The sequence below is a fragment of the Uloborus diversus genome, chromosome 9 (assembly GCF_026930045.1).
Source record: "Uloborus diversus isolate 005 chromosome 9, Udiv.v.3.1, whole genome shotgun sequence".
Taxonomy (NCBI): domain Eukaryota; kingdom Metazoa; phylum Arthropoda; class Arachnida; order Araneae; family Uloboridae; genus Uloborus; species Uloborus diversus.
In genome coordinates, this window is record NC_072739.1 from 96,123,716 (window position 1) to 96,150,611 (window position 26,896).

At 32.9% G+C, this 26,896-nt stretch overlaps 1 protein-coding gene across 1 annotated transcript in view; it reads right to left on the reverse strand.

Annotated features, from left to right (window-relative positions):
• The window catches only part of LOC129230387 (uncharacterized), a 47,254-nt gene extending 21,818 nt beyond the window's left edge, over nt 1–25,436 (reverse strand). Inside the window, exon 1 of the mRNA XM_054864786.1 lies at nt 25,361–25,436. The gene's annotated coding sequence lies outside the window, so the exon portion shown is untranslated. The remainder of the gene's footprint in view (nt 1–25,360) is intronic.
• Nucleotides 25,437–26,896: the final 1,460 nt, after the last annotated feature.

A 26,896-nucleotide genomic window follows, 5' to 3' on the forward strand; every position in this document is an offset into this window, starting at 1 on the left:
CAGCGAATATGACACAAAATCGAAAGAGGATGGAGATTCTTGAAATAACTCGAAGCAAAAACTAATAGTAAAAGATGACATAAAGTTAGTCGGGATTGTCTTGAATGTAACGTCTTATTTTCAAATTTTTGAAATCTTAATAAGAAAATAAACATTTCTAGCTATAATTCTGCAAGTTTCTTCACATAAAATACCAGTAACAGCATTATATTAGTATTACGTTTAAAGCTCACTATAAAGCGTTATTATCCACGGTGTGTCTATGAACTTGATGAACGAATGTAGGGGAATGTGGGGCAAAGTGAAATGTTTTAGATGACTGAGCTTTTTTAAAATGAACAAACGGGAAATTTGTTTTGAAAATTACAGTATATAAAGAAGGAACATTGTAATCTTCTATCTTCTATCTATCTATCTATACATATAATAAAATAAGATGTTTGTGTGTGTGTGTGTGGCGCGCTTCCCGGGAAAACGGTAAGGCCTAGAAAGATGAAATTTGGTATACAGTTCCAGTTTTTGCCGAAGATGTGCACCTCGGGCTTCGATTTTTGAAATTTAAATTAGAAAAAAGTTATTTAATGTTTTATGTGTTTTTTTGCACGTTTTAGTACGTTTTACCTCACAGACCCCTAACCAACCGCACCACACAAATATTTTTTGTACTATAATGTAGGAAATTTAATTTTAAATATGATGAATGAAAAAATTTTGAAGACACAGCAGGTTTTGAATTTTTTATGAATTTTTGAAAAAACCTTTAATTTGATTTTTTTTCCTGAGTTTTACTTTTTTGTATATCATCCTGCGAGAAGTATCAAAGCCTCATTTCTAAAATTTAAGTTGGTAATAGTAAAAACATTTCGCCCTCTTCAGAAGGAAAAAGTTCTTACAAATACGCAATAGTTTTTTTTTACAATTTTTTTAATGCTGAACACATCATGTCTTTCTACGCATCGGTCGAAAAAAAGCGTTCTTCAATCTTTTATGTCTCTGACGTCACTATTTGGATTTCGATTCGATATTTAGAATGGAATCTTAATCGCAAACAAATGTTAATCTTTTTTTTTTACTATAAAGCTTTCTTCTACATTTTATGAAGTGATGACCACGTGTTTTTCCGGAGGCGCTTGCTTTTTTTCTTTCCTTTTTTTTTATTTATTTAGGGATTGCATTTATTTCTTTTTCCATTCCCCCCCCCCCCCGCCCAAGCTGGACGTTTTGCTGTATCTATATTAGGTTACATTGCATAGTTGTGCGCATTTATTTCAATAAAAACAACGAGATTTTTTTTCTTTGTCAAACGCTACTTTTTGCACACTACGGGGAATTTTGGAGATTACTTTTTTTTTGCCCTACTTAAATAAAAAAAGCGGTTTTTTTGAGTGATCTTTGTTTTTATTAGGAAATGGGCGGGAAGGTTAAAATAAATAGAGATGGATAAGAAAATTTAGAGATAGATCGTAAAGGTAGATAGCCGCCGAAGGCGGAAATCTTTGCGTAAAAACGTGAATGGCACAAAAAAAAAAAAAAAAAAAAAAAAAAAAAAAGAGATGGATTGATTAATACTGCTGCCAAATTTATTTGAACAGCTGCCGAAGGCGGCACACTTGAAGTAAAATTAGCCAAACAGTCGCCGTGGGCGGCTGCCTGCATAGAATGGCGAATGGCGTAAGAAGGCGAACCAGCTGGTCACCACAGGCGGCTATGATAAAATAAGATGTTTGTGTGTGTGTGTGCGTGTGGGGCGCTTACCGGGAGAACGGTAAGGTCTAGAAATTATTCTATTCAAATTAATAATAGTATAGATATAGATTGATTGATACCGCCACGAAATTTATCTAAGCAGCCGCCGAAGGCGGCAACCATGGCGTAAAAAGGCGGACCAGCTGGTCGCTGCAGTCGGCTAGTAATACAATAAGATGTTTGTGTGTGTGTGTGTGTGTGTGTGGCGCGCATCCCGGGAAAACGGTAAGGCCTGGAAAGATGAAATTTGGTATGCAGGTGTAGTTTTTGCTGAAGTTGTGCACCTCGGGCTTCGATTTTTGATATTTTAACTAGAAAAAAAAGTTATTTAATGTTTTATGTGATCTTTAGCGCTTTTTAGTACTTTTAACCTCACAGACCCCGAACCAATCGCACCCGACAAATATTTCTTGTACTATAGTGTCGGAAATTTAATTTTAAATATGATGATTTGATATATTTTGAAGATAGAACAATTTTTGTATTTTTTATGAATTTTTGAAAAACCTTTATTTTGCATTTTTTTTCTGGGTTTAATTTTTTTTCTAAACGCATCCCGTGAAAAATATAATAGCCTCTTTTCTACAATTTTTCTATGTAGTAGCCAGAACATTTCGTCCTCTACAGAAAAAAAAAGTTTTCAAAAATATTCAAAAGGTTTTTTTTTTACAATTTTTTAAAGGCAGAACGAAGATATGAACTATCGCTTCATCGAAGATCTGCTGTCGCTGACCGCTTTGAATATGACGTAACGCACCCACGTGATCTACACTGTTAAAAGAAAAACTGAAAATTCAGGTGGTTTTCTGACTGATTTTAACAGAATATTTCTGTAATGCTTCAAAACTTATTTTTTCCTTACAATAACAGAAACATCACGAAAAGAAATGACGAAAACAGGATTTTTCCATTTCTAGAGTTGCATCTGTGCTGTACTTCGCTCTGATTAGCCTTCAAGTCATGATAAACATCACTTTTGATAGTGCTTATAATTCGCACTGTTACGTTTTGCTAATTAAAAGCATATTTAGAATAACAACTCAGATGCTGTAGACAAAATAGATAGCTTGCTATTTCATGTCTGGAGAGTAATAGTACTCGTATGTCGAAATTGTTTATACGCCTTTGAGCTTTGTAGGTTTGGAAAAATGTTAGCGCCATTTTTAGACTGGCAGATGTGTTTTGATCGCCCTGGTGATTTGATGTGGGTTTTACTGAGTCAGTATTAGAATATTCTTGTGGTTTTAATATTTTGTTCAATACTTTGAACAATTCTATTCGTTAGTCATATAGTGTGCTCTATCAGTGAGAATAGTTTTAGGATCTCGTGTTATCAATTTAAAATAAAGCCTATTGGATTAGTTGTATCCAGATGCAATGGAGATACATTCAGCACCGCTGGTCACAGGTAAGTGTTGTTGAATATCTTTGTCCATGTTAATATACAAATGTATTTTCCTTATTAATATGCATTTGATAGAATTCCGATGTTAGTTTATTTAGAATTTATAGAACTATTATAAAGTTATTTTTTATTGCTCTAACGCATTGCATTCTTGAAAGTCCATTAACGCTAAATGCCAACATTTCGTATCTACCGGTGAGGTGTGCGAGCAAGATAAGAAAAATCACTTAGTTTTTTTTTTTTTTTTTGGGGGGGGGGGGGGGGGGGTTTCGCTTCACAGGTTGGAATACTGAAAGTAACTATTTTAAATCTCTAAATAAAGGTGTATTAATGATCTTTGAAAATACAATGAAAGTTTTGGCAACAATAAGTACTTAATTTAATTTGTTAGGCTCTTATCCAACAACTTATTTGAGATTATTGCAAGTTTCTTGGAGAAACAGTTCGGGTAAAACGAACTGATTGATATTGATATGCCCAAATGTACTAAACATCTATGTTGCGATTCCAATGAGTGAAAAATTGGGATATCGTTGGGGGGGGGGGGGGGGTAGGCATGCAGCATCTGAATCAAAAATTCTTCACGTGCATGTCAATGATTCTGTTTTTAAATACGATAGATATGCGGTACTCTCTATCAGGTATATTATTAAATGATAACGTCAACCTGTTTTTAATAGTATTTTATTTGACATATTCTGCAAATAAAAATCATATTTTTCATGTATGTTTTTCCATGCCACCCCAGACACTGTACGACGAAAGGAATATCTAACAGTATCAGCAGGGATAATTGGTGTCATATTCAAATCCATCAATTTTTCTGCTGGTACTATTTGATTAATTTGATTCATCTGAAGTTAATATAAAAAGTTTTGGTCCGTCATGGATGCTCGGAGTAGAGATTATGTTAGGTAAGTTCTCTCTCCAGTTGTTAATTTAAAAAATCTTTGAGTAACAAATGCAAATAAAAAAAAGTAATAATTTTAGAACAGTTAACTATATCTGTATTATACAGTGGCTCCCAAAAGTGTTCGTACACCTTGAAATTTTGTAGTAAAACCAAAATAACGCAAAACTGAATTTGAATATGAAGTCCAATTTTTTTTCACACCATTCTTATGCCACATAGACTAATAATAAGAGTAGACCGAGCTATGGCAACCCTTTTGCTGCTCATAAACCAAACCATGTGACTGGTGGATATCCTAGCAACAGCGAGAGTTAATCGTAGCAGACGATCAACGCCAGCGCAAAATAAAATAAATAGAATTGATGGAACACGGAAGAATGATCTTTTATGGAGTCCGATTTGTAAATTTGTTATTCTAAGTTGTAAATATTTTGTTAATATAGTGAGTTTTTCGTTTAGATAGTATTGTGCATTTTCTTTAGTCAATTTCAATAACTCTCTAAGCAATAAAAGATGCAAGCGACCAAGAGGAATCAGCAAACGGTAAGATTTTTACCTACAGTTTCAATTTAAGATACCGATTAGTACATTTTTGCGTTAACGCAAAACGTTTACGCCATTTCGTTCACGCCGACGCTGACAGCTCCAAATGAAATAAAAGTTACCGAAAACTGATCAAAAACTATTACTAATGTCAAAATAATGCATAACTAAAAGAAAAACAGTTCAATCTCTGCACCTGGAAATTTTTTTAATGAAAACACGTTGTCTTAAAATACATGTCGAGTGCCAAACTATAGATAATGCTGCCATCTAGCAACCATGCTGCCAAAGTCTTCGCCAAGCCCTTCCACTAGTCACATGATACATCTATGAACCAATTTTCTTTATCAGCAAGAATGAGAAAGCTCGGTCTACTCTTATTATTAGTCTATGTTATGCCATTCTGAATAAAACTCAGTAGTTTTTTTTCAAAATATTGCCAGATTTTATTTTTGAAATTTGTCGAAAAATGAAGAGACGGAGAAATAATACGCCGCAAAAGTCGTCGTACACTCAAATTTTTTCGAATAAATTCATGATTAAAACTATCATATGTCATTTTTTAAATATTTTTGCATTGTGTTGACCCTTAAAAGTCATTTGGCTTTAATTTTTTGTTTCTTTATTCCTTAATATTGTGCTTATTACTTTGAAATGACTGGTATTTGAAAAACACCACAAACACCATTCGAAATTTGAATTGCTTACTCACAGTAGCGGTAAATTGGTTTGAAATGTCTCTAAATTAGGTAATTTATACCATTCTATAGTGAAGTGCTTGATAAAATGCTTTAAAGACAAGGATAGGATCGAAAACACGGTAAGAAAAGGTCAACTGGCAAAGTTAACAATGCGTGATCGGAGGTTTACAGTTAAAAAAATTATGAAAAATACACATTTGAGTGCTGAAAAGTTTTTTGCAGAATTGAATGAAACATTTTACGTTTAATTTTCACCTAAAATTGTTCGCCAAGTTGTCTGATTAACTGGATTAAATGGGACCTCTTCCTGCAGAAATTTTCTTGTTCGTGCGAATAACAGTAAGCTTACGCTTTCCGTCGCAAATACAATGTTAAATAAGCTCAAAACGTTTTGGAACAACGTCTTACTTATAGATGAAAATAAATTTAACATTTTGGGTTAAATTGTTGTATAATTGTAAATAAAAGAAAAAATGAGGAATTTAATCTGAAGAACTTAATTGGATCAGTTAATCAGGACGGTGAAAGTGTTTTAGTGTGAGGGTGCATTACAGCATCAGGACTTGGAAATTTGGAATTTTTTGATTAAATAATGAATCATGCTGTTCATTGAAATATTTTAAAAAGCAATTTTAAACTATTAGCCCAAAATTTGGTAATCGGAAACAACTTGGTTTTTTATCGCGATAACGATAAGAAGCACAAGTTTGCGTTTGGTGCCTCAAAAATTGTCCTTAAGCTTAGAAATACCCCCTCAATCTCCAGATTTGAACTTAATGTAACATATTTAGAGATATCTGGGGGCTAGATTACGAAAATACAGCTTTGAAACGAAAATAGAGCTAGAAACAGTAAGACTCAAACTGGGGTTGAACACTTACTCAGAAATTACGCAAAAAAAAGAAAGAAAAAACAATGAAATCTATTCCCAGACGTTTAAAAGCTCTTGTTGATACTGCATGATGTTCTACTAAATAATAACTTTGTAAAAAGTTAGATTATTTACTAATTTTTTGACATTTTTTCAAAGTGTACAAAGACTTTTGTGAGATAAAATTTCCGGCAATTTTTGGTTTTTGATTTTTTAAAAATTATGTTTTAATGTTTTATTAAAAATTTTCATGTAGTTTTGTTAAATATAGATCATAGATCTTATAATAAAATACCTATTCCGAAATATTAATTCTAACCAATGGATAATGGCCTATTTCATTGAAAATCGTAGGTGTACGAACACTTTTGGGAGCCACTGTATATCATTTTAAAGAACTAAATTTTTAATGAAACGAAGAGTCAATGCTTGACATAACTTTTTAAATATTTGTTGAAAATAAAATAGTTTTACTTAAATACGGGAAAGTGAGAAATGGAAAAAATATCGCAATGAAAAAATAAGGAACGTAAATTCTGTTAAAACACAGAAAGATCGTAAATGAACGGAAAAATAAGAAATGGAATTTTCGTTCAGTCACGGGAAATGTATAAACGGAAAACTACAACTACGGAGAAATAAGAAATGGAACTTCTGTTAAGTCACGGAAAGTCATTGAACGTAAACGTAATATTTACGGCAACTTTGCTGCCGGTACTTTCTCCGTTATTTTCAGGAAATTTTTTTAACAGTGTAACTGAAGTACGTAACTTGCTTTTTTCTTTTCTTCCTTTCGAAGGATTCATCGCTTTTTTTTCTTTCCAGGTATTTCATTTGTTTCTCTCCCCCCCCCCCGGATGTTTTGCTAAAAATTCGATGTCGGTTAATCAGATGGACCACATCGGATCGTTTTGGTCCCAGTCACTTTTTTTGTTTTGAATTTCAATAAAACAATCATTTTTATACTTTGGCAAACTCCGGGTACCACAGAGACACCAATTTTTTGTGCTACTTTAATAAAAAAGTAAGCGCGCTTTTTTGCATGATTTTCTTTTTGTTAGGGAATAAGATTGGAGGTTAGATCAAAATAAATAGAGATAGATGAGAAAATTTAGACATTGATCGAATAGGTAGATAGATATACATTGAGTGTACAAAAAATGTTTTTTTTTTCGAATTAATACTTTTTTTCTTTGAAAAAGAGATTGTTAATTACTATCAGAGGTAAATTTGCATGGATCTAGAGAAAGATAAATCTACAGGTCGATGTACATTGAGAAATAGACAGACCCGTTATTTAAAGAACAACAACGGTGTGGGAGGGGGAGGGCGTCGCTACGATTTGAAAACATAATGCTTTCCCATAGAAATGGACAATGATTTTTATACTTTGGCAAACTCCGGGTACCACAGAGACACCAATTTTTTGTGCTATTTTAATAAATAAGTAAGAGCGCTTTTTTTGCATGATTTTCTTTTTGTTAGGGAATAAGATTGGAGGTTAGATCAAAATAAATAGAGATAGATGAGAAAATTTAGAGATAGATCGAATAGGTAGATAGATATATATTGAGTGTACAAAAAATGTTTTTTTTTTTTCGAATTAATACTTTTTTTCTTTGAAAAAAAGGTTGTTAATTACTATCAGAGGTAAATTTGCATGGATCTAGAGAAAGATAAATCTACAGGTCGATGTACATTGAGAAATAGACAGACCCGTTATTTAAAGAACAACAACGGGGGGAGGGGGGGGGGCGCCACTACGATTTGAAAATATAATGCTTTCACATAAAAATGGACGCGATTTTTGTTATTTTACGACTTCTTGGCGTAAAATGGTGAATGACAAGTAAGCCAAACGGCCGCCGTAGACGGCTGCTAGTATATAAATAAAAAAAGATTGTTAATTACTGTCAGAGGTAGATACGCATAGATCGTATAGATAGATAGATAGACAAATGCAGAGGTCGATATAGTAGATGAACAGCAAGAAAGAGACATGCCCGTCATTTAAGAAACTTCAACGGGGTGTCAATGCCCCCCCCCCCACACACTATGACTTTGAAAAAACAATGCTTTCAAGTAAAAGTGGAAGTGTTTTTTTTTTTTTGTTATTTTTCGACAAAATTTGCATGAAGAGCAAGCCGTTTGTGTCTCCCCTCCCCCTCCTTTAAAAATATTCCAAACGACGGAACTGGAGATAGATCTAGAAAATACTTTATTTAAATTAATAATAATATAGATATAGATTGATTGATACCGCCACGAAACTTATTTAAGCAGCCGTCGACGTCGGCAACATTGGCGTAAAAAGGCAGATGATAATATTGATATATAGAGAAAAACATTGATTAATACCGTCGTTAAATTGTCTAAGCAGCCGCCGAAGGCTGCAACCCTGGCGTAAAAAAGCGGACCAGCTGGTCGCCGAAGGCGGCTAGTTTACAATAAAACTTGCATTAAAATATTCTTTTTTATTAGAGTTCCTGCTTCTATCCACATAAACGTAGGACAAGAATAGTCGGTTAAGCTGAACGGGACCAGCTTCCTACTCTCCAATATCCGCGAAATCGACCATTATGGAGGAGGATGTTTGAAGGACTGGGCAGGCATCAGGTTGAATGGCCACCCACGCCTCCATGTCTTGAGAGAGGATCTAGGACAGTTGCGAGGCATAGGGATGTGGTCTTGGGAGCCCTATGCTCAACTCTTCATAAGCTAACTAAAATGGTAACAGAAGAACAACATATACTTGGAACTAAATTGAAAATTACGTGTATAAAATACTCAGTATGCACCAAAAAATCTGTCTACTTGGCCAAGCGACTTTTCTTGTAACATCTTGTCTTCCCCTTTTCATTGGTAACTTGTTCAGATTCGAAATTGCATTTAAGAATAACGAATTAGTTCAAGTGCGGTAAGCAAATTGCTGTAAAAAAAGGAAAGCAATGTATATAAAACTCATATCTGGTATAAAAAATAATATATCCCTGCCTCACCAATAATGCCAATTTAATATTCTACTCGTGTAATTGATGATATACACAGTAAAAAAACTTATTCAATTGTGCTATCTTGATGAATGTCGTTAACGTCATCAAAATTTTCTGGACATGCAAAAAAAAAAAAAAAAAAAAAAAAAAAAAAAAAAAAAAAAAAAAAAAAAAAAAAAAAAGAAGAAGATTTTAATGTACTCTCCTTGTTGATCGCTGGTAGTGGACTGTAAAACTTATTTTGAGAAATAGCTGAGGCTGACACAATTGTAGTTTTGCTTGGTTTTATTAAAGAACAATTATATTGTGTACATCATGCCGCCGCAGTCTTACTGTTTCTGCTGTTCGTCCCAGAGACCGCAGTATAAAACTGCAATCCCAGAGGCGTTGCCACAGGAAAAGTATAAATATATAAATTTGCATATGCACAGTAAAATACATACTCCCGGCGTTGAAATTGATAGATTTCAAAAATATTAATCAATAAAATTATCAGTAAAATACCATAAAATGCACAGAAGTAAATTGAACAGATATAAAACTCAATTACAATTAAAACATGTAAACATTAAAATAGATATAGTTAATTAAAATCATCCACTTTACACTGGAACAGGTAAAATTGCTAACTTAGTTATGGGACGTTTGAATGTACCACCCTCAGTCTTTACCAAACAGACTCGAATGCATTTATCCCGGCCTTCGAAAACCTTTATTACACGTCCTAAGCTCCACGAATTTACAGGCATATTATCTTCTTTTATCAAAACCACTGCCCCAATGGCAATGTTTTCCTTCAAAAAACACCAATTTGACCTTTGTTGTAAATGGCATAAATAGTCTCTCGACCAATTTTTCCATACTTGCTGAATTATTTTTGTTGTTTGCTGCCATCGTTTTAATCTGTTATCAGACAAATCTAACAACTCTGGCTCTACCACTGTGAACATTGTTCTGCCAATTAAAAAATGTGCCGGAGTCAAAACCTCTATTTCTTCTGCATCACTCGGAAGTGGCATTAAAGGCCTCGAATTTAAAATCCCTTCGATTTGATTTGAGATTGTTAAAAATTCTTCGTAAGTAAATATCAATTTGCCCATTGCGCGTTTTAAATGAAATTTAAATGATTTGACATCACTTTCCCAAATGCCTCCAAAATGAGGAGATTTGGGTGGGATAAACCTCCATTTTATTCTTTCAATAGAAAGAAATTTTAATAAAATCTCATCTGGTTGACTCACTAACTTATGCAAGCGGTCGAGCTCTTTGTGAGCACCGATATATGTTTTTGCGTTATCACTGAATAAAACAGCACATTTTCCACGACGGGATATAAACCTTTTCAATGATGCAATAAATGAATCAGACGTCAAATCCGACACAATTTCAAAATGAACAGCACGGGTTGATAAACATACAAATATTGCAATAAAGATTTTTTGTAATGCTCCTTTACGTTGATTTTTATTTTTAATATAAAATGGACCTGCGAAGTCAGTGCCAGTATTCAAAAAGGGAAATGTTTGTTGGCAGCGTTCAGGTGGAAGGTCTCCCATTTTCTGTTCTAAAAATCGTGGTTTGTATTTTGAACAAATCACACACTCATGTACAATTTTCCGGGCGAGATCTCTTCCATGAATTATCCAAAATTTTAATCTAGATGCATGCAATAGTGCTTGCGCACCAAGATGGCAATTTTTTAGATGTAAATCTAATAAAATGAGTTTTGATAATTTATGATTTTTAGGCAATGCTATTGGATGCTTTGCATCAAAGGGTAATTGAGAATTTGACAAACGACCTCCGACTCTTATGACATTTGAATTTTTATCGAAAAAAGGTAACCAAAATTTTAATTTACTTGACAATTTTACTGGTTTTTCCGAACTTAGCTGCTGAAAGTCATCACTAAGACCTTCCTGTTGAACAAACGATGAAAGTTTTAACTCATTGGCAGTGACCTCATCAGCTGTTAGAGGTCCAATCTTCCTTACTTTATTCTGGCAGTTGTAAATGAACCTAAGAATATAACTAAATACATTAATTAATTTTTGATAGTTATTACTCAAATTCAGGAAATTTACCAACAAATCATTTTCTGTAGCAGTTAAGACAGTCTCATGAGTATCCTTCACTTCACTGTAATATAAAACTTGATTAAGATCGTTTAGTTCAAATGAATGTCCATGTGATTGAGGTTGTTTTAAAATTTCTGGTCCTTCCCACCACTGTTTATTTGTCAAGAGAACATCTGCATCTTGTCCACGAGAGATAATATCCGCTATATTATCTTTAGAAGAGGTATGTCGCCACTGGTAATTTTGATTCATCGTTTGAATTACCTTCACTCTATTGGAAACGAACGGCTTTAACTTCTCCGCTGGGGTTTTAATCCAGGCAAGAACAATGGTCGAGTCACTATACAAATAAATATTATCTATTGGCAACTGCAATATGGGTATAATCTTGGATGTAAGTCGCGCTAAAAGCAGAGCTGATGACAACTCCAAACGAGGTATTGTTAAGGTTTTTAGAGGAGATACCTTTGATTTACTACACAAGAGACTCGTTTTTATGTATCCAAACGCATCTGTCGATTTCAAGTAGATAACTGCCCCAAAAGCTTGTTTTGAAGCATCAGCAAATCCATGTAGCTGAATAGTAATTGCTTTAGGAAGAAGACTGTACCTGGGAATTTGCACTTGATTTATAACTGGAAGTTGTTTCAAAAAGCTCAACCACTCCCTGCACTCCTTAGGAGGGAGAGGATCCGACCAATTGAGTGCCAATACCCAAAGTCTCGGAAAGAAAATTTTTGCCTTCGAAATAATTGGTTGTATTAGACCCAAGGGGTCGAAAATTCTTGCGATTGTGGCTAGAACTTCACGTTTCGTGTAATTTTCCTTGATATCCACAGTCACTCTAAATGTAAAATAATCCAATTTTGAACACCAAAACATTCCCAATGTCTTGACAGTTATTTCTTGAGATGTGAACGAGTATTCATGGTTTGTGTGTAGTAAGTCGGGATGGTTAGACATCGATTTATAGAGTTGAATTTCTTCTTTATGCAAAACTTGAATGAGATCAGACTGTTGGAACTTTGCCTGATCCAAATTTTCCGAACTTGACAGAACGTCATTGACACAAACGTCCCCGCGTGCAACTTCACATGCATCGGGAAAATCTTGATGTCCTTCATCTATCAGAGTCCCTCGAGTACGGGTGGCAAGAAATGGCGAATATCTCTCTGCGACATCTCTGGAGCTTTTCAAATTGCTTAATGACCTACTCTTTTCCTCTATTGGAAGTTTTACTATATCTCTACCAGAATCATCGCGTTTAGCCGTTTTACTGAAATATTCCTCGCTATACAACTCTTTAATAGAAACATTCTGATTTACCCCACTATTTTCAGGTTTCTGACCTTGAAGCACACTGACGAGTGACGCTTCTTGTTTGTACGAAAATTCTTTTATCGCGGAAAACGAATTGTTAACATTTACATTTGAAGGTACTGAATTACTGCCATTTTTGTCTTTTTCATAATGTAGCAATGTATTATGCCTTTTAAAGCATACAGAGCATTTGAATGTTGAACGACAATTATACTTGTGTTGCCTTAAGCAATTTCTACACAATTTGTGATTCTTAACAAATTCTAAGCGCTGAGAAATGTTTAAATTGTTAAACTGCTTACATTTAAATAAAGAATGTTGTTCATTACACATAAAACAAAGTTTAATGTTTTTATCGGCATTCATAAATAAATTTCTGGGTTTTGACATAGGATTTTGAAACCCTTTTACATTTTTGTTAGAAATACTCGTATTTAATTGATCAAGCACATTAGATCTGTTATCTATAAATTGTAATAATTCATGTAATGACGGAATTTCTTTAGTAGCTACAGATAATTCGTATGCCTTTCTAGAATCTTTGTCTAGCTTTTGAAGAACAATGTTCGTTATTATCGCATTTGAAAGATCATTACATTCTAAATTAAGCGCTTTTAAGCCTCTTAAATTCTTTTTAACTTTATCAGATACATTTCTCAATAATTTTGAGTTTTCGAAATTTATTTTTTCTAATCCCAATATTTCCTGAATATGGAGATCCACTATTGTACGTTTATTTTCGTACCTAGCCTCTAATGCACTAAACAAGGATTTAAACGTGTCCTCAGTAGTTTCTAACATTTTTGCTTCACCTTGTAAGGCAGCTTTTAAATAGAATAATTTTTGAGTTTCTGAAATGTTTTCATTAGCAGAAATCATGGATTGAAACTGACCCTTAAAGATAGCAAATTCTTCAATTCTACCGCTAAATTTAGGTAACGGGATAGTAGGCAATTTGGCAGCCAAATCAAACTTTAATGAATTATAGGCGCTAAAGTCTTCAGTTTTAGACTTATCCGTTCTATCAGTAAACCCAGTAAGAAAATATTTAATGTTTACCTCCAGAGTGTCGCAGATAGAGTCCAATTCCATGAAGACTTCATCACACTCGAATTCTTCTTTTTCATCCAACTTTAACTCACCGTATAACTCGAAGAGCCCTTTCAATTCTTGTTTTAATTCCGAGATATCACGTAATTTACTTTCGCATTCAACTTTAGTCTTCTCACACAATTCTTTATCTTTCTCATCAAATTTAGTTATAATCGTGAGCTTTGCTTTTACGCGTCCCCTTAATCGGTTCAACTCGGCTTTATTATATGTTTTAGCCATTTTATTGTCCGGCTGCTGGACCATATGTTGATCGCTGGTAGTGGACTGTAAAACTTATTTTGAGAAATAGCTGAGGCTGACACAATTGTAGTTTTGCTTGGTTTTATTAAAGAACAATTATATTGTGTACATCATGCCGCCGCAGTCTTACTGTTTCTGCTGTTCGTCCCAGAGACCGCAGTATAAAACTGCAATCCCAGAGGCGTTGCCACAGGAAAAGTATAAATATATAAATTTGCATATGCACAGTAAAATACACTCCTCTTTAAAAAAAAATCTGTAAAGAGGCTTCTGATTTGTGAAAAATCATATGTTAAGAAGGTTGAAATAATATTTTTCCATTATGATCTATCTGTTCTCTCATTTCTTTCGATGAGCTTTCTGGGATGATTTTATAGCAGTTTCCTCTCAAATCAACAAAATATCATAATAGTGCACTCTTTATTAATATGAGAAGTGCTCTTATTCCCTATAGGGTTAGGGAAATGCCTAACCTCTTTGAAATACATTAAAATTCGTAGTACTTTTTAAAAGGTTTTGGTTCAGTTTGGACCTTACCACACTTGTGCAGATTCATTATTCTGAAATAGAATTTCCTAATTCTGAACAAGTTACCGATGGAAAACGGAAGACGAGATGTTACAAGAAAAATTACCTGGTTAAGTAGACAAATAGAAAATAAGAAATAACAACGTCTGCAGAAAAGTGTTTCGCGTTACAACGGACGCCTTTTTCAACGCAAAAGAAATGAGCTTATGGATAAAAAGACATCCGACAAAAGCGTATATCTTTTGTCGGGTGTCTTTTCATTCATAAGCTGATTTCTTTTGCATTGAAAGAGGCGTTCCTTGTAACCCCGAAACACGTGTCTGCAGTATTATCCAATTTGTACTATTTGACGCTGTTATTTCTTACTTTACTTTTCATTCAGAAAGGTATTTATTTAACTTAGACAAATGCAGTTTTTGTTGCATACTGAATATTTTATAGACTTAACTAGCAAAAATACCCGGCGTTGCCTGGGTCAGTAATAATTATGAGAAAAAATAGTTACTTTCTTTTGTTTTCTGGTTAAAGTGAAAGAATTTAAAACACATCTTTTTGACGTGATTAAAAATCGAGTTTCTTCCTTACCCATAAAAGTAAAATAGCAATAAGTATAAAGAACAAAATAGTATTGATTTAGAAACAAAAGTACTATATTTAAGCATATACAAATTTCCAAAACATGAAATTATTCTTCTCATGTTTAAAAAAATTAATCTGTTTATACTTTTTTTTTAAACATGGAGTCTAAAACCTTCTCTGTATTGCTATTGAAGTTGCTCGTAATCCCCTTGTACTTGCTTTAGTTATTTTGGGAAATTTCAATCATTGTGGGCTCTTGGTGCGATTTTACCGAATTTGCGGGAATCGTTTTGGAATACCTTTGATGATGCTCCCTCCTTCTTTCCTTTTACTTTGTAAAACGATATGATATTAATTTTCGTTACAAAGATATTATCGCCAGGTGCTGAGATACTTTTGGTCACCATAAAATGGCGCTAAAGAGTTTCATCTGAAATGTTTCCAAAATAAGTAGTAAAATTTTGCGATTGTTTGAAATTGTGCAAAAAGGAAAATTAATGGAAGTTTTTGTGCTGTTTATGGATTTGCTTAATTTAGTTGCTGGATTACACAGTAAAAAAAGTTTTTTAAAGATTCTTTGATTGGCGATATTTTGTTTACATGGTGAAAGCTGAGAAACATTATGACGTAGTCTTCGGCTTCAAAAACAGCGACGTTGAAACAAACTGCCAAATGCATCAGTTACGGAAATCTTTCTGCAAAAATTTTGGCGATCTGATGGTTGATTGGATAATGAGTAAGTGTTCAATCAGCATAAATAATAATAAAAACCATTAATTACATTAAAGTTCCGTTTAAATGGAAAATGATCAGCCAAATCATATATTATTTGCCAATCTTGTGCAAAAATCAAGATTCTTACTTCAAGATTTGACTTGAGAAAAGCCTTGAACAGTCACGAAAAGCAAAGATAGTCAACAATACAATAATTGTCGCTATCGACAGGGAGTTGAGATGATACACTAAATACTGTATTGAGTTTAGGAAAGCCTTCGAACATGGAACTAAAACGCTCATAACTCGTTTTTTATTCTACTTAGAAATTTCGAATAGGTGCCATCTTCAGCAGAAAAATCAGAGCTTTCGATGGGCATATAATGTAAATATATGCAAGTATTTTTTCATCCCTATATTAGAGAATTTATACGAAAATTGTATTTTATTGCTCCCCTAAAGGGGTTTTGCCCCCATAACGGGACGAAAACAACCCTATGTGTTATTCTGATGCATAAGCTATATTATTGTAAAGGTTCATCAAAATCCGTTCAGTAGTTTTTGCGTGAAAGAGGAACAAACATCCATACATCCATACATCCATACAGACAAACTTTCGCATATATAATAGTAGTAAGATTTTCAGTTTGGTTCCAAGTACATGTTGTCTTTTAATACCATTTTAGTTAGCTTATGAAAATTTATGATAATATTATTGCAAACAATAGTCACGCGACGCGGGAGCGTCCGCCCCGCCAAGGAAACCAAACGTCAGCAGCCAACAGACTCCACCAAGCAACCAAGTTTGCTCACCAAGCAACCACTTCACTTTGAAAAGCTTCCCGCCAAACAAGTTAAACAATTTAAAAGATATATCCATAATTCTGAAGAGTTGAAGATGGGAGGAGGTTCTAATGGAAGTAGCTGTGATGAAAAAGGAGAAGAGGGAGGATGATAGTTTGACAGATACTTGGCGGGCAAACTAGATATCATAACTTTTTATGGTTGAGGGTTTTTGGGTTTAGGATGCAGGTTTTCTTTTTTGTGCGGAAAAGTTAAAGGTTTTCTTGGCGGGGAAAATTTTACAACAGGGTTGTTTTTGATGAGATAATCCTTATATATTATTTCTGTAGCCTGTTTTTGGTTTCTACGCGAGATTTTCCTCAATTCTTGATCGATTTCTTTGATTTACACCTTATTTTAAAGCTTATCGTGCAGGCTACTGACGAAAAATAGACCCACGGTCTAAAAATTGTTTTTTCGGGCAAAAAAACCTGTTTTAAAGAACCAGAATGAGGTTTTCGGTTAAAATTATAACTTTAATATGCACTGTTACCGACTGAGCTGAATAGCTTGATCGGCAGAGCGTTCGACTGGTAACCAGGAGATTGCGTGTTCGGGCCCACGTCCGGACAATCTGCATCAAAAAATTAGAAAAATATCGCGCATTACGTGAACAATGAATATTAAATATGAGGGAATACATGAGGCAGAAACGCTCCTAGCTGTTATGAAAACTTAATGCAACACGGAGCTAAATTGATACTCGATTGTAAGGTTTTTTTTTTTTTTAAAGCTTTGGCTCCGGGAAGAAAATTAAAGCATAATGTAAGCGAAAATATAACTATCAGGTTCAAGATTTCAGACTACATTGGAATTGTTTTTTGTTCAGTAAAATATAATAAATCGTATGTTGAAATATAGATTCTTCTAATAAGGTTTTGACTCTTTGTACAAATAAAAAAAAATACTACCTCAATTTAAAGGGTAATATATATATTTTTCTTATTTTTGCAAAAAAAAAACAAATAGCGTATCACATTTTTACTACATTTGAAAAGCTACGCTTAAAAAAGAACTTAGTTCAAATTATTTCGTATTTTAACCGTGCTGTTAAATGATGAACACGTGCTGCCATCTAAGTCATAACGGTTCAAACAGCGTGCGATAATAAATTGTAAAAATTTTCAAAAATAAAAAAACTTCTCGGCAAGAAAAAAAAATTTAAAATTACCTGTGGGGTTTTTTTTTTCGGTGGAGCGTTCGGCTATAAACTGTCTGAACTTCGGGCCAGTTCAGGCTGTCCGGCATAATAGCAAATTTACAGTAATATTACGCATTGCATGTACTCATAACATACAACAGATAACACACGTAATAAAATAATTGCAGTGGAAATGCTATTTGGTGTTTCGACTCCTTTATGCAGGCTACAGTTATCATTCAGATAAGTTGACTGCTAATCGAAAGGTTTTCTTCCCTTTTTTTTTAAGTTTTGACTCCGTCCAGACCACTGAGCATAATGTAAGCATAAAAAAAAGTATTAGTTATACCTCAAGGGAATTCTTTTTGTGCAGAAAAACATTTTAATTGTATGCTGAAATGTAGATTTTTCTAATAACAGTCTTCGAACTTTTGTACAAATGAAAAAATACTACGCCAAATTAAAACTACGAGTTTCAACCAGTAAATCTTTAATTATTTATTCGAATACGATATAAAACATTAAAATTATTATCAACTTCATTAGTAAGAAAAAATTTTCTACTCCTCTGCTTTCGGCTGAAAAAAAAAAAAAAACATTTTTTCTTTTCGAAAAATTACACTTAAAAAACGGGCTCAGTTCAACTGGGTTTGGTTTTGAATTTTAAGTGTTCGATTAAAAGAAAAACAAGTGCGGGCTTTTCAGCCGTACAGGTTAAAGAAGCCTGCTATGGGAAATTATTGAATATTCAAAAATAAAAACACTTATTTTTTCAACCGAATTTATTACTTCTCTAGAATGTTTGTTTCAATCGCTACGTGAGATCTTCCTCATTCTTTAATCAGATTCCATGTTTTACGAATAATTTTTAATCGTATCGTGCTGGCTAATGACAAAACATAGACGCATGATCTTATTATATTTTTTTTGGTGAAAAACTTTTTTACTGTGTTTTATTACGCATTCCTTCAATGAATAGCATTCGAAAAAGAAGTCACAGTTGCTAGGTTTGTTGGAGCGTCGTACTGTTAACCAGAATGGCGCCAGTTCGGATCCGTGCCACTAAATATCTCTTTAATGTTTCTTTTTTTCCGTCAGATGCTCACATGGGCGGACTGTATTTGCCACAACCTGTTTTTTCACATGCAAAATTACTGATTTTTCACGTGCCACTCAGCCACACTTTTAATGATATTTATATTTGCATTGAAAATACGTAGAACCAAAAGGGGAGCGATGATCAAATTATCACAACGTTGTATTTAACGAGGTTTTGGTACTGATGTCTTCAAATTACATGCCTTCTCTTGTGTGCTTACTTTTTTTCGTTTACTTTTTTCGGTTTTTCTTCATAATATTCTTTCTTTGAAATTTTTAAAGAGCGAAATGCCTTATGAAATGATTCGAAGTACAGTGCGGAGTTCCGCACGGGTCGACTAGTAAATACTTAAAAGCAGGTAGTTGTTATTTTTTCACAAGCGCCTAAAATACATGTTGAGCAAAGTTTAAAGTCAAATTATGTAATAGTTGAAACAGTAGCCATAGGTCTGTTAGCTAATTGTGTTTCTATGATAATAAAGGCTTCTTCTCCAGGTAGTTTCATATCTGCTGACTCTTGGCGCAAGAAATTAATGACCTTGAAAGTCCAGTAATTTTGTGATTTCTGCAATTTTAGAGTCAAATATTTCAGTACGCTAAAGGTCAGCCACACAAATCTTTCTCTTTTTGGATACTACTCTTTGGTACGTATTTACTGAAATATATACTACCGTGGCTCACTGTTGGCTCAAGAAGAATTTCGACGGTCAAACTTGCAGAAAAAAAGTTTTTTTTTGTGAAACTTTGAGTGACCCCTGAATTTTCGTAAGTGGTTCACCACAACTAATTTAGTACTGACAGATATCGAGGATATAGTAGAACACAAAATAATCGCCAGTGCCACGATTCACTCTTAAAGTAAGAAGTATTGGCCTACGAAAATTGGTATGTTTCTCTTGAAAAAAGAACTAAATCCAACTTTAATCTCCAAAAACTTAAAGATTTTTTTTTTTTTTTTGCAAAAATAAAAAACACCGTTTTAGTAATTTTAAATAAGGGACATATCCTGAAAATTTCAGCAAAATTAAAAATGTCAACTATCCAGCCTGCCTGATCCTTAAAAAAACTGGCTCTTAAACCAATATTTTGAGCATTAAATTAGTTAGCAAATACTAAGAAAGTATTTTTGCCATGTTTAACTATGCATTTGCTAGAATAATTGAAAATAAATAAAATTGTAGGAGTTTACAATTTTTTTAGAGAATTTTTTTAAATATTTGACTTCTGCGAGACACGAGTTTTCACCAACTTTCATACTTCTAAAAAAATTCCTGTGAAAATTTCATGACTCTAGCAATTTGTTTCTTTGATAACGTTCAAATAAAACTTAATGCGTGATATTTATGATGAATTAAAAAATTTTTTTACAGAAAAAGATATTTTTTTCCGTGATGTGACGGGTGTGATATTGCGCAAAATTTGCAACTTGGATGAGCAAATTCGAAAAGAACAGTGATGAGTACAAATAATAAACTTTTACTTTTGGTAATTACAAATAATTTTTCGGCAAAAATATCACTTTTACGGGGAAAATACAACAGGGTCATACTTTTAGTTTGCACATCTATACTTCTTCTTCTTTTTTTAAAAGTTAATATGTGGGTCATTCTTCAAAAAGTAACTTTTCTGTCACACGCAGTAAAAACGTACATTTTTACTGCGTGCTTACTGAATGTTTTTACAAACTTTCAGTAAAAACATTAAGGAACAATTCATTTAACAATGTTCTTTTTTTTTATATTTCATCTAAAATATATCTATTTAAACCTGCCAACATTTTTTCAACAATAATTTTTATTTTATTATATTTTTGATTCACAGCATGTGAATTCTCACTTCCGTGGCATGTTACACACCTGTTGTGACTGTTTATGTTGCTTAATGGCTTGCTTTATTAAAAGTATATGTGTATTTTCTTCATTATTTCTTTCACAAATGTCTCAAATCGAGACCCACGTGATAACAGGTCAGACAACTCCCCTCCCCCCCGCTTCGTTACGCCACCAGTCGTCGATCTATGAACTTGGCGCGAAACTTTGAAAGTAGTGCAGTTTACCAGTTAAACAATAGTGCTTCTTGCTCTGGTTGAAATAGATGAAATAGGAAATATGTAACTTCGGCTGCACATTTTTGAATATAACACTGTTGGATTTATCTCATCCTTTCCACGTACCGGAATGTAGAGGCAATTAAAAAATATGTATATATATATAATATAAGTGTCTGCTGAGTGAAAGTGAGTCAGCGATTTCCGCTTCCGAACAACCTGCATGTGAAGAAAAAAGCTGGGCGCCTCATGGAATAAATTTTAAAGTTCGGAGGTAAGTACTTTTCTCAGATAAACAAATTTACATTTTATGCAGTTAAGATTACTTAAGTTTTCCTCCATTACACAAACAATTGTCAGTTTCCTTTCTGATATCTTTGTCTGTAATTTGTAATTTCAGTATACTGCTTTAATATTTGAAATGGTTAACTTGCAACTTTTTATTTCTTTATTTTTTCAACTTCGTACATGCATTTATTCGAAATGGATTTTCCAAGCTGACAATATACATATGTCAAAATTTTCTGCAAATATACTTGTTGCTATCAGAAGCAACGTAACTTGGTGTTGATATTCAGTTAATATGTAAACAAGTTTATTGAAACAGGCTTTTAACTGAACTAATCTTATATTTTTCCGTTTCGATTAAATTGTTTCATACGCTAGCATGTGTTATTTTGATCAAAAAACATTCCTTGATGGGCTTCCGTAGTTCTGAGATAGAAGATTAGATTTGAACGCCGGAGGTCTTGGGTTCGATACTCAAACATTTCCCCCCAACTACGCCCCTGCAATGTTATTCAAACAAGCTGGTTCTGTGCGTAAATTAAAAAAATATATATGTTTTTTTTTCACTGTTGTCTTTAAGTTTTATGACATTTATGCACACATTGTGGTTAAGTTAACGGTATTCATAATTTCTGGACTTGCGAAAGATTAATTTTGAGCAATGCATACACAACGTGTTTTTGCCAAATGCTCTGTGCTTGTTTGTTTATGCTTAAAAAGGGCAAAATGTCTTGAACTACATATTTTTTGAATTCCTTGGATTTTCTGTTAATAAGCTTTCAGGAACTCTGAAACTGTAACATAAATTGAATTAAGGGGCTGTCTATAAAGTATTATGCAAACTTTTGAACTAATCCCCCCCCTCCTCCTTGTTACATGTAACGCTGTTCAACATGAGCATATTGTTATAAACAACGCGTGATGTCACACTTCTTGTTATCCCCTCCCTTCCCCCTGTCACAGAACTGTCACATTGATTTCCTAAAAGAGCATACTCAGCAAAATGTTGATCTAAATTTAACATATATGAGGTTTTAAGTATTAAAGAAAGTTGCTAAAATGGTCATTCTATGAAAAGTTTTTTGAAAAAGGTTACTTTGTCATCAATTAATGCTTTTTAAAATAATTTTTCAAAAGCCTAAGATGATGAACTATTAAAGCCCCCCCCCCACACACACAAGAATCATTAGCAGCAGAAAAAGCTAAAAATAGAAAAGTAGCCGAATTCCAAAAAAAAAAGGCTGTTTAGATATTGAATACATTTTTTTGATGTACAACATACAGTATTCATGATGTTGTATTATTCATTCTTTAATTAACGTTTTTCAAGTTGAATTCCTGTGTAATTTTTCGAGAGTGCCCACCGAAGGAGCGGGGGGGGAGGTCGGAATCATAGTCTCATAGTAATGATAGCTTTTCAACGGCTATAGTTATAAATAACTGTGCCCTTGAAATTTTAAGGGAAATGGAGATGTTTTGGGTTTTTTTTTTGAAGTTTTCATAATTGAAGGGGGTAGGGCACCGTCTACTTTGGGGGATGGCACCCAAGCATTCACGTCTTTTTAAAAGCATAAATTTGCTTAGCTAAGTTAACATTAATAATCTGGTATTATGTATTTTAATTTGATGTTATGTCTTTGAAACATATTGCAGTCATGTTTCCCGTTTTCTTAAGTAAAAATGTTTATTTATTTTTTAAAATTTCATTTAATTCTTATTCAAATACAATAGTAATATTATTTTTTGTCCTGATGTAATTGTAAAATGAAAGTTCATTTATTTATTTGAATACTTCTTAAGACTTAATGTTTCAATATAATATACGAGTAGTTAAAATGCGATTAGTTAAAAAACAATTTCTAATGAAAAATTAAACTGTGTTTTTTTATCAATTTGTTTTACATGATTGTAAAATAAAATCGTGTTTAGTTATTTTAATACTTTGTAAGACTTATAAATGCTTTTATGTCAAATACTATGAATTAAGCTCAGTGTATTTTTTAATGTATTATTATCGGTTCCTTTTTATGTTTTCAAATGAAAAAGTAGAACTTGTAATGCTACTAAAATAACAGAAGTCAATAATAAATAAACCAAATAGTTTTATTTAACCAAAATATTAATCGAAGTGCTCACTTCCCAATATCATTGTGGATCGACAAACGATGACGTCATTTGCTAGTTGGATGGCCTTCCTATCTCGAAGGCCTCGCTCAAATACTAATCGTTTAAGTAAAATTATTTTTATTGTGTGTTTTAGTTCTATTTAGTAGGATAAGGAATTACGTTACATAATAAATTCTCACCTCCGTTACCCAAACACAAAATTCCATTTCTCGTTAACAGAGGGCGGTGAAAATCACATCCCATTTAATTTACCATGATACATACATGTTTATTTTCAGCCCTAAAGAAACTGTGAAAGCTTAGTTGGAAAACATGAAGATAGATTTTGTTTTAAAAACCAAATGTGGTTACTGGGAACTCTCACCTCCAGAAAATTGAATTTCATGGATGTAAATTAATGTAAAAGAAAGAAGTGCGCAGGTTTTCATTTGCTTAACATGCGCAGATTGTAGCAGCAAAGAAAAAGTGTCTTTCCCTGAAAAATGTATCTTAATCCTATATTAATGAAAAATTCCTCATTTCTGTGACAGACCTTATCAATGTTCTCAAATTTACTAATTTGGAAATATATTAATACTATACTATTTTAAACACAAATTTGAACTAAAAGGATATAACTCAAATTCATGCCGTACTTTAATTAAGAGAACTTAACATTAGACTCACACAAACCATCGAAATAGCTCATTGTTTGCCCAATTAATAAAATGAATTCTCTGATATTAAATTGTCTTCTATTTTCAAACACTAAAAGTGTTTTTCTTTTTTTTTTTTATTTCCGTGAATAAGTTTTTTTTATTATTATTATTTATTTATGTAAAAATTACTGAAATTTAGTGGGGCCATTGTTTATGGTCACTTCTAGTAGGTAACACTTTCGTGTAAGAATAAAAAAAAAATAAAATGAAAAGTTTTGAAATCGAAAAATATTTCCGTTTAAAAGTTATATATTCTGGAGAACGACCCATGTAAAACAGCAACTTAATGCAATAGTTCAGTGCTTGTACTTGGTAATTAGTGAGCTTGTACTTGGTGCCTTGGGTGGTTAGTGAGATGAAAAAAAAAAAAAAAAGAAAAATGTCACATACTCTGATAGGGCTAAAAATATACCATTTGAGTGTCAGTGACATGTAGCTTTATTTTGTAATGTAAACTCAGCTGTCTGTTGAGTTTAAACATTGTCAGAGCTGCTTTCCCAAAAGTTGTCCTTTCCCCGACTTCATCTCTTAATTAATTCCAACTTGCAAACAGCAATATACACTCAGACAACAGTATTTGAGTACACATAAGTTATGCAAGCAATTTAAAATGCTCCATACAGCATATTTGTCATTCTGCAGTTACTTCCGTAAGGGAGCAAATTGTTTTAACCATACACAACTTGTAATTGTGGTAATTGGTTAATGATACTTTTAATTTCACCCTGAGAACCCGTGCCATAACTCTGGGCACAGTTTACTTGTTTTATAACGTCAGCTTCTCTGATTTTTATCCCTGGAAAATAATTTGACAGAGGCATTTTCAAAAAACTAGTTATGAAGCACCTGACTATGTACTTCTTTAAAAGCCATTTCACTCTTTTGAAATTGTTCAATAAACGTAACTCACTTAGTAAGGAAAAAAAAATGCTGAAAAAATTCAAACATGTCACTGGATTTTCAATTAATATTTTGTAACTACATTGCTAATTTGTTAAGAAATAAAACGATTTAATCTCTTATTTCATTTAGAAAGTTTTTTTTTTAAACTATTTGAAAAGTTGTTACACCCGTCACAACAAATTTTTCCCAGAGAGTAAAAATTTGATCAAACTATAACATTGTATTCAGACTTTAGATTTTTGGAAATTTCACGTTTTTTCACGGAAAGAATGCATTTTCTATGGCACATTACATATGGTATTATATACATATACAACAAAAATACAGTTGTTTTAAATAGCAATCCTGGGCGAATGAACATACTCTGTTTCCGTCCAGAAATGTTTTTAAAGGGGAAACACACACACACACACACACACACAGCTCACACACACATACACACACACACAAATATTAAAAAAGTATAGTTACTTGCTAAAGCGATCTTTTGAGCTGCGAATGAAGACGCTGTTTCAACTTTCAATGACCAGCCGAAAAAAGGGATTTTACCGAAACAGTGTCTAGACAGGAAACTTCCGAAAGCTTTCTCTATCGTTGCGTCACGTCATTAACATAGCGAAACTGCCGAAAAACAAGTTTGAAAACGTTTTCAATTTATTCTTACACTGTAGAAATTGATATGTTTTAAAAAGTTAATATGTGAGTCATTCTCCTTTTCTGTCACACTCCCTTTTCAGTAAAAACATTAAGGAACAATTCATTTAACAATGTATTTTTAATTTCATCAAAAATATATCTATTTAAACCTGCCAACATTTTTTAAATAATAATTTTTATTTTAATATATTTTTGATTCACAACATGTGAATTCTCACTTCCGTGGTATGTCACACACCTGTTGTGACTGTTTATGCTGCTTAATGGCTTGCTTAATTAAAATTGTATGTTTATTTAATTATTATTTCTTTCACAAATGTCTCAAATAAGTAGATTTAAGTATATTTAATATTTTATTTTGTGTTTTGTTTCGTTTTGGTAGGATAAGGAATTACGACACACAATAAATTCTGACCTAACTTTAAATATAAAAGAACACACCAATAAAAAGAACTTGTGAACTGTTTAAGCTGATTGAGGTTATGTTCTTGGTAGATAGATAAACAAAGCAGACAGTGCTGCCACCTGCAAACATTAAATTATGCTAAAACAACGTAATCATCATACTTCAATAGTAAAATTAATAATATTTTAGTACAAATAGTGTGCAAAAAAAAAAAAAAAAAACTCTTTATTCTAATAACTTGGCTAGCACTGTATTCTTAAATTTTCTAATGAGGAAATATATTAACAGTATACAATTTTTAACACAAATTTGTACTAAAAGGATAACTAAAATTTTTTCCATACTTAAAATAAGAGACCTTATTATTAGAGTCACACTTATCATTGAAATAGCTCATTATTTGCACAATTAATAAAACTACTTTGATATTAATCTGGTCTCTATTTTCAAACACTAAAAGTTTTTTTTTCCTTTTTTTTTATTTCCGTGAACAAGGGTGAGTTGCATAAAGATGGATCCAGTTGCACCTGGATATTAAATTTTGTAGGGTTGTTTGGGGTAAGTTGGATTCCCCTTTTATGAACGGTCCATTTTTGAGCATATGGGCCCCTGGTATGTTCACAAGTGCTCCCATAAAGGGGCACTTGTGAACAATTAATTTTTTTTTTAAATACCATCAAGTAAAAAAGGAATTAAAAAAAATCAAAAAATTCCAGGACGAAAGGAAAAAAACTATTTAACTATAGGAACACATTTTTTCTCTGAGAAATCGATAATATTTTTTGAAAAATAAAGAAATGAGAAAAGTTTGCACGTGCCACGCGTTCCCTTCACTGAAAAAATATATAAAAATTAGCTTCTTTAATGTTTTGTAACTTTTTTTCAGTCAGTTCAGAATCAGTAATAAAATTTGAAAATAGCCTAAGCAGAGCTACTCTATTACT